This window comes from Bufo gargarizans, chromosome 1 (assembly GCF_014858855.1).
Source record: "Bufo gargarizans isolate SCDJY-AF-19 chromosome 1, ASM1485885v1, whole genome shotgun sequence".
NCBI classification, from domain to species: Eukaryota; Metazoa; Chordata; class Amphibia; order Anura; family Bufonidae; genus Bufo; species Bufo gargarizans.
In genome coordinates, this window is record NC_058080.1 from 642,666,162 (window position 1) to 642,675,906 (window position 9,745).

A 9,745-nucleotide genomic window follows, 5' to 3' on the forward strand; every position below is an offset into this window, starting at 1 on the left:
ATGTACAGGTCTTCTAATGTGCATTAAAAACATATAAGTATCCCCCCTGTCCACATTATGGATACAGTAAACTCACGTTTTATAACCTGCTTGAAGCGTCTTCAATCTGCCCAAGGGGCGGGGTTTCATCTCCACTTGCGCCCAGCCAGCATCAGCCCAACCGCCGTTTTTGAGGCGCCGCCCAGCTCATCAATATTCACTTAGCTGGGCAGCTTCTGCAGTCCCCGACCTTTCGAGATCCGGCGCATGCCCAATAGAAAGCTATGGGCATCGGACGCAGCTTCTGCGCATGCGCCCGGCACCCATAGCTTTCTATTGGGCATGCGCCGGATCTCGGAAGGTCGGGGACTGCAGAAGCCGCCCAGCTAAGTGAATATTGATGAGCTGGGCGGCGCTTCAAAACGGCGGTTGGGCTGATGCTAGCTGGGCGCAAGAGAAGCTGAAACCCCGCCCCTTGGGCAGAAAGAACAACGATTACTTCAGGTTATAAAACGTGAGTTAACTGAATTCATAATGTGGACAGGGGGGATACTTATATGTTTTTAATGCACATTAGAAGACCTGTACATGCATATGTACAGCTAATTATGCTTATTGGGCCTGTCAGTGTCCCTTTAACTTTATTCGGCAGGTCAGTACAATTACAGAGATACCAATTTTATATAGTTGTTTTTATGTTTTACCGTTCTTACATAATAAAAGCATTACAGAAAAAAATCATGTTTATGAGTCTCCATTTTCTGAGAGCCTTTTTTTTTCTGGTCGTTTTAGCGGAATGAGGTGATGTTTTCTTTGTATAATTTTTGGATACATATGACTTTTTGATATTATGCTTTTTTGTGAGGTAAAGTGACCAAAAATGGCTGTTTTGGCACATTCTTTTATACCGTGTTCACCTGATAGAGTATAGAATGTGATATTTTTATAGAGCCAGTTGTTACAGACACAGTGATACCTAATATGTTTCTGTATTGGCATTTTTTTTCAATAATAAATTGCTAGAATAGGGCAAAGGGGCATTTTTCATTTTACTTGAAACTATGTTTACTTTCAGACCTAAGATCATTCCCCCATGTTAATAAGACCCCTATTCAGACCTCAGATTAGACCCCCATGTTAATAAGACCCCCATGTTAATCATGATAAAAAATATCAGATCAGAGAAAAAATATATAAATCAACTTGTATATTAGGTACTGCGCGACATGTACCCCCTTTGTTCTCCCTACCTGTTCGGCACTATAGAGGTCCGCAGTGAATAATACAGTAACTCACAGATTTTTAGAATACCTTATCCTGGATGTTCATCTGCGAGGGCTGTTCTTCTGCGTCCTTCTAGCTTCTTCTTTTTTCTTTTCTTCTTTTAAGTGCCGTTCGGGATAGGGGAGTAATTTTGGTCCTCCTGGTTCACCATAGCTACTGCCGTGACGTCACGCAGCACCCCGTGCAAGCGCGAACAAGCGGCTTTTTCTAACCACGAGCTGTGCCACCGGCCGGGGCAAGCTCTGTATCTTATAAAAAATCTAAAAAAATCACAAATAACAACTAGGGTTCAGCCCCCCAAACCTTTCCCTATCCCGAACGGCACTTAAAAGAAGAAAAGAAAAAAGAAGAAGCTAGAAGGACGCAGAAGAACAGCCCTCGCAGATGAACATCCAGGATAAGGTATTCTAAAAATCTGTGAGTTACTGTATTATTCACTGCGGACCTCTATAGTGCTGAACCGGTAGGGAGAACAAAGGGGGTACATGTCGCGCAGTACATAATATACATATTATACATCATTCACTTGATCTTCAACGGGGGCGATACCGTTGCGGTACCGCTGCGTCAGTTCATTTTAGTGCAAGCGCCGGTGAATCACTAATGTTTTACCTATATAAATCAACTTACCTCTCCTGCTCCAAGTCGCTGCTTGTGAGATCCAACTATGGCTTTTTCCACCACGCTGTACTGTGACCCGACGTGCAGGAGACAAAGACCAGGAATCGGTAAGTACAGAGCCTGCACAAGAAGCAGTGCATTCACTGCCCTCTGGTCCTCCTGTACTAATGGCTGCTTCCATAATGGAAGTGCCCATTCGTATTTACCCCATAAGACACACTGACATGTTCCCCCGACTTGGGGAGAAAAAAGTGTGTCTTATAGAATGGAAAATACAGTAAAAATAACATTACCAAAAATTACCTTATAATGGTCTTATGGGGCGAATGCTGCCATTTTTACTCTGCTAACACTGATACATCGTCGGCCGCAATGTTGCACAGTGTGGCCTGCAATTGTGATACTTCTGCAGAGGATTACAATACTTTAACAAAGCTCCCAAGCCCTGTCGCGATTCCAACACCAGTTGCTGGCCTCCTCCCCCTGTATTGGGGTCACTATTTACACAGGGACACTGTTATGTGGGGGATCTGTGGATGACACATATATAGCATAAGATGCTATATATGTTATATATGTGTCATCCACAGATCCCCCCCATAACAGTGTCATCCACAGATCCCCCCCATAATAGTGTCATCCACAGATCCCCCCCATAATAGTGTCATCCACAGATCCCCCATAACAGTGTCATCCAGAGATCCCCCATAACAGTGTCATCCACAGATCCCCCATAACAGTGTCATCCACAGATCCTTCATAACAGTGCGTCATCTACAGATCCCCCATAACAGCACCATCCACAGATCCCCATAACAGTGTCATCCACAGATCCCCCATAACAGTGCGTCATCCACAGATCCTCCCATAACAGTGTGTCATCCACAGATCCCCTCCATAACAGTGTGTCATCCACAGATCCTACATAACAGTGCCATCCACAGATCCCCCATAATAGTGTGTCATCCACAGATCCCCTCCATAACAGTGTCATCCACAGATCCTACATAATAGTGTCATCCACAGACCACCATTAGTTTTAAACACCTTTTGGTTCAAAAATGTTTTTTTCTTATTTTCCTCCTCAAAAACCTAGGTGCGTCTTATAGGGCGTTTCCCTTTAAATAAAAAAAGGTCATGGAACCAATAAACACACTCAAGGTTGAAAAATATGTCAGCGTCCAGGATTAGAACACAGCGCCGTAAGAAGCAGTGGAGAAAAGGGGTAAGTATCAAATCTTTTGTTATTTCACCACATTTACAGGGGCTGCCCACGTTTTTATTTAACTTGGACACATCTTTATAGGCACTCCCAGTGTCAGACTGGGGTTTCTTGTGCGCACAAGAACTAATTATTCTCAATGCCCAACCCCTACATCATCATAAAAACTCCAGACTCCAAAGGTAGCCAAATGTTTTTTTCTCCTGAATCTTTGGAGCCCATTATTGTATCAGAGCCTGGGCCTGCCAGAGGATCTACTGGTACTGTGGTGGGCCAGTCCAACCTCGGACGCTCCTCACCTAAAACTGTTGGATCTTTGCTCCATCCTTCCTCATGTAGGCAGTAGCTACAGCACACAAGTTTAGAGTAGGTTCACACAGAGTTTTTTGGACCAGGTTCCTTTATAATTCTGATTCTTTTTGAATCCACTTCTAACGTTGGCTGCAAAAAATCTACAGGAAGTGCCAAATACTCTGTGTGAACCTACCCTTATTGTTACTGGATTGATTATAAATGCAAGTGGCATGTTCTGCTCCATCAATGAAACTACTGACTAGCTATCACCACGTCAGATGTGACGTGCATGGAAAGGTTTTGCTAAAGGGTGAAATTCCAAACTGCATGTTTTTGTGAAATTTTACATATTCTGCATCAAATGCATTTGGTGTACATTAGAAGGAAGTTTGTGTATACCTGTCATATGTGCTGGAACATTAATCTGATAGCTAGGCATGTAACTCCTGCCCTTCTTATCAGTGATCTAGGTCCTCTACCTCAGTGATGGACTTTTTGCAGGTTTTTGACAGTATATAATAACACATTTCTGCATCGTTTTTGACAATATTTTTGACTAGTATTTTTAATACAAACGGAATCACAAAGAAATTAATTCTGTGCTGTATATCACTATCTGCAGTAGGATCTCTTGGGTACTCATCTGTGGAATAAGCTGGCTACATGTTGGTTCAGATTCTTGTTTGCTTTGCTACTGCTGTAACACTACCTCTTTGGATAATAAGTGTTCTCATTGTTCTCCGTCTTACACAATAAATCTAAGTTATAAGGTGCCATTGTTTCTGTGAGTATTCTGACCAAAGTTGGCATTATGTTTTTGTTGGGGAATTCTACCAGTTACATAAAGTTTCAACAGCGGCAGCTCCAGTGCTGAAGCTATTCGGATCAGGCTTTGATGGGAAGCCTGAGTCATTCTGCTACATGTACAGTCATGTGAAAAAATTAGGACACCCTTTGAAAGCATGTGGTTTTTTGTAACATTTTTAATAAAAGGTTATTTCATCTCCGTTTCAACAATACAGAGAGATTTAAGTAATCCAACTAAACAAAGAAAACTGAAGAAAAGTCTTTTCAAGATCTTCTGTAAATGTCATTCTACAAAAATGCCTATTCTAACTGAGGAAAAAGATAGGACACCCTCACATGTATTCCCTCTTAAATTGGCTCAGATCTCACACAGGTATATCACACCAGGTGCACATAATTAGTAGATCGTTACTCTGCATGTTGAATGAGGCTTGCCCTATTTAAACCTCAGACATTTAGTTTGGTGTGCTCCTGACTGTTGAAGTGAGAGTGAGCACCATGGTGAGAGCAAAAGAGCTGTCAGAGGACTTCAGAAAAAAGATTGTAGCAGCCTATGAGTCTGGGAAGGGATTTAAAAAGATCTCAAAAGATTTTGAAATCAGCCATTCCACTGTCCGGAAGATAGTCTACAAGTGGAGGGCTTTCAAAACAACTGCCAACATGCCCAGGACTGGTCGCCCCAGCAAGTTCACCCCAAGAGCAGACCGCAAGATGCTAAAAGAGGTCTCCAAAAACCCTAAAGTGTCATCTCGAGAACTACAGCAGGCTCTGACTACTGTTGATGTAGAAGTACATGCCTCTACAATCAGAAAGAGACTGTACAAGTTTAACTTGCATGGGAGGTGTGCAAGGAGGAAACCTTTGCTTTCCAAGAGAAACATCGAGGCCAGACTGACATTTGCCAGAGATAAAGTTGACAAAGACCAGGACTTCTGGAATAATGTTCTTTGGACAGATGAGTCCAAAATTGAATTATTTGGACACAACAGCAGAGGACATGTTTGGCGTAAACCAAACACAGCATTCCAAGAAAAGAACCTCATACCAACTGTGAAGCATGGAGGTGGAAGTGTCATGGTTTGGGGCTGCTTTGCTGCAGCAGGACCTGGTCAGCTCACCATCATAGAATCCACGATGAATTCTACTGTGTATCAGAAGGTGCTTGAAGAACATGTGAGACCATCAGTTAGAAAATTAAAGCTGAAGCGGAACTGGACCATGCAACATGACAATGACCCAAAACATACTAGTAAATCAACCAAAGATTGGCTGAAAAAGAAGAAATGGAGAGTCCTGGAATGGCCAAGTCAAAGTCCAGATTTGAATCCCATTGAGATGCTGTGGGGTGACTTGAAAAGGGCTGTACGTGCAAGAAACCCCTCAAACATCTCACAGCTGAAAAAGTTCTGCATTGAGGAGTGGGGTAAAATTTCCTCAGACCGATGTCGAAGACTGGTAGATGGCTACAAGAACCGTCTCACTGCAGTTATTTCAGCCAAAGGAGGTAACACTCGCTATTAGGGGCAAGGGTGTCCTATCTTTTTCCTCAGTTAGAATAGGCATTTTTGTAGAATGACATTTACAGAAGATCTTGAAAAGACTTTTCTTCAGTTTTCTTTGTTTAGTTGGATTACTTTAATCTCTCTGTATTGTTGAAACGGAGATGAAATAACCTTTTATTAAAAATGTTACAAAAAACCACATGCTTTCAAAGGGTGTCCTAATTTTTTCACATGACTGTATATGATATACTCTCAGAAAGTGAACTGCTAATCACTGTATGCCAGATTCTGCCCCCCCCCCCCTTATGTGTGATCCTTTCCCGTGTTTTACATTGTATTATTTCAGATAAATTTATATATGTGTTGCTATAATAAAGATTGGTTTATATGATAAAAATGATTCACTAACAATCCTATGTACTGTATCTCTGTAGGACCTGCAGAACCTCAGCCAAGAGCTAGAATCCTGCATCCAACAGGATGGATTCCCCTGCCTGATCTTTTTGCTCCCACTGTAGATCACCGGCACCATTGATTACTGATGTGTTCAACTTACAAGCGTAATCAGGACTTATAAATTACAGTCAAAGGATAGTTCAGCCAGATGCAAATGGGTTGGCCACAAACATATCTGGCATATGCATTATATGAAAAGTTCTGAGACTTGTTCGCAACATGCTTTAAAGGGGTTTTCAGATTTAATAATGAATTTTTTTATCTGCTCAGCGTACCCAAATACTGCATATTTTTCCCCATGTACCTGTTCCTCATGTCAGCACTTTCCTACCCCTGTTCTTAGCATCAGCCAATCCTGACAGGAAGTTTACATTCAGAACTTCCTGTTTTCCTCAGCGTCCTACTGAGTTTTCTAATCAAACTCAGCATGCTTTGCTCTGTAATGTCTCACAGGGCTTGCCACACCTAGCTAACATTTAGAGGGGAGGTGAAGGCGGCATGGCTACTGCAGAGACAAAACTGTAGCAGGCAAGGCAAGTCAAAAATTAGCAGTAGGAAATTGAAGAAAACAGAAAGTTCTCCATGTAAACATTCTTCCCAGCTAAAATGATGCTGACATGAAAAATAGGTTTTTGGAGTGTTTGGGGTACTCTGGGCAGGTAATAAAATTTCATCAAGAGACAGGAGAAACCCTTTAAGTTGTGCTGCCCCTAGTGGATCTCTTATTTGTGCTGCTGAAGGGGGGCACATGTAAACAACCGATGGAGGCTGACGTCACGTTATGTATCACATGACCACTGCATCGCTAAAATCAGTTTTTTAAGATTTATACAACTTGTATATGATATCAGCACGGTGGCTCAGTAGTTAGCACTGGGGTCCTGGGTTCGAATCTGACCAAGGACAACATCTGCATCTAGTTCTCTCCATGTTTGTGTGGGTTCCCTCCGGGTACTCCGGTTTCCTCCCATACTCAAAAGACTGTTAGATTGTGAGCTCCTGGAAAACAGCATGATGATGTCGGTAAAGTGCTGCAGAATATGTCAGTGCTATTTAAGTGCTTGAAAAAATGTCACTGTTCACATGCAGGCAGAGGACTCTGTAGATGCAGTAGTCATTCGATCAATCACATGACCACTACCGCCATCACTGCCAATGTAAATTGTTTACACAAACCCCCTTCCCACAGCGGATAGTACAGATCTGATGGGATAAGAAGAAATTGTAAAAAAAGAAAATCAGGGAACCCATCACTTTGAAAATGCCATCTAATGTACGGGCAGCATGTTATAGAGCAGAAGGAGATGAGCACACCAATATATAGTTTGATAGCAGCAGATTCTACTATCTATAACTACTATATAATAACTACTAATTTATTCAGAATAAATATTTATAAGAATAACTACTAATTTATTCAGGTACAGACTGGAAAGTTAAAGTGGCCCTGGAAAAAACATAAAAGTGGCCCCATGTTGTAGGTGGGTCCAAACCGATAGAAGACATGGCCAACACAAGTAGGCGGGGTCAGGACTATCATGTTACACCACAAAATACTGCCCCGACAGAGCCAATCACATTGCAGCACAATACGCTGCCCCAGCAGAACCAAATAAGACAGTGCATCATAAAATAATGTTCCAACAGCACAAAATATTTGCCCCTCTATGGTGCCACGTTCCATCCTCCTACTCCATTGCCTCAGGATGGTAATACAGTTAAATTAAGGAGTCAAAGGGCCAACTGCGGCCACCAGCCAAGTACATAAGTGCTTGAAATTCCCAGCATTAGTTAACTGTGAGATCATTATTTCTCTGACTGGTGGCCATGAGGAGGGCTCGGGGCCCTATGGGCAGTTTCCATATATAGTCTATGGCCAGTCCGCCTCTGAATTTATTCATTTACATTTCTGCTTATTCTGGGCTGTGGGTGGCCCTAGACAGCTACCTCTGAATGTATGCTTAGGCAGGAAAGGCTGTCAGTCAGTCAGTAAGACCGCCTACTGGACTCCTAAGCCCAGAAACGTTTCCCACATACATGTATATCATTCTGCTCAGCTCCTCCTGCTTATGCATTTTTTTTAACAGAATACAGACTGCCACCTTTGCTGCTATTCAGTCCGTCTGCTGCATGCTACATGAGAACAATTAGAAAATCATTACAGAACCGCTATGTCGTGTGTATTTAAAGAAAGACATACCACATGTCACATTCAGCATACTAGAGCTTGTGAGTCGTTGACACTACAGGTCTCCTTCCATCATCAAGTACTGAAAGACAGACTAATGATGATGAAAGATAAGGAAATCACCTATTACGCATGCAGTCATGCAGTCTAAGTTACAAACATTTGTGAAAGAATAGGTCATGCTCAAGATCTCTCTGAGCAGTATGGTCTTGTAATAGGTTGCCTCCACTGAAACAAGTCAGTTCATGAGATTTCCTTTCTCCTAGATATTCCACCTTTAACAGGGAATGGTATTATTGTAAACTGGAAGAGTATAGGAACAGTGACAATTCAGTCACAAAGTGGCAGACCAGGTAAAGTTACACACCAAATCCTGAGGCACAGTGGCGTACCGCCCATAGAGGCAGACCACGCCATTGCTATGGGGCCCGCGGCACTGAGGGGCCCGAAGTGCAGCGAAGGCCCCGCCCACACTATTTGGCCCCGCCCACTCATGACATGCGTGCCGGCTATGCGGCTGGCCGGCTGCTTTTCTTCAGCCAACTCTTCTTCTGCAATCGCCGCCCCCCCCCCCCGGGCCCCATCTGACCTGATCCTGACCTCCTGACCTGATCCTGACAGCCTGCAAGTAGCGCTCGAGTCGCTGGCCAATCAGCACAAAGCAACTCTGTTAAGGCAGCTGCTGATTGGCCAGTGGCGCAAGGGAGGCGGGAGAATCGTTTTGAACTCGGCCGTCGCCAGTGTGCCTGAGCTGAGGAGACGAAGAAGGAAGAACAGAAGCACCTGTGTCCCTGGCCTGAAGTAAGTCAGAACCGTTCGTCCTGCCGTGCTGCCTGCAGTGCCTGGCCCTGGCTGCCTGAGACGAGTGAGACTGAGAGAGAGCAGACTCAGTCAGCACTCAGCAAAGACTAGGTACCGTATGATAATGTTATGTCAGATGTGGATACTCAGATTGTCAGACACTGACAGCGGCAGGCCAGGCAGCAAGAGAGAGGAGGGGTGGGGAGGGGGACAGCCAGGACAGGGTGGGACATGCTTCAATCCCACTCCAGTGAGTCCTGTTGTCCTATGAGCCCCAAAATGCCCATGGGGAGAAGGAAGAAGGCACACTGTCCTGAGATTTATGGGGGGCATTAGAGGTTGGGGGGGGGCTCATAGAGGACAGTGTGCTTTCCTCCTACACCCACTCCTTCCTAACAACCCCCCACTGGGCATTTTGGAGGGCATTAGGCGGGGTTGGCTGGATATTAACCCCTCTAAGTCCTTGCTGCTAATGCTGAGTGTGCACATAGCCACCAAATGATATTTCACCAACCAGCCAAACCCCCCCCCCACACACACACACAAACATATGTGCACACTCAGCATCAGCAGCAAGGAGTTAAAGGGGTT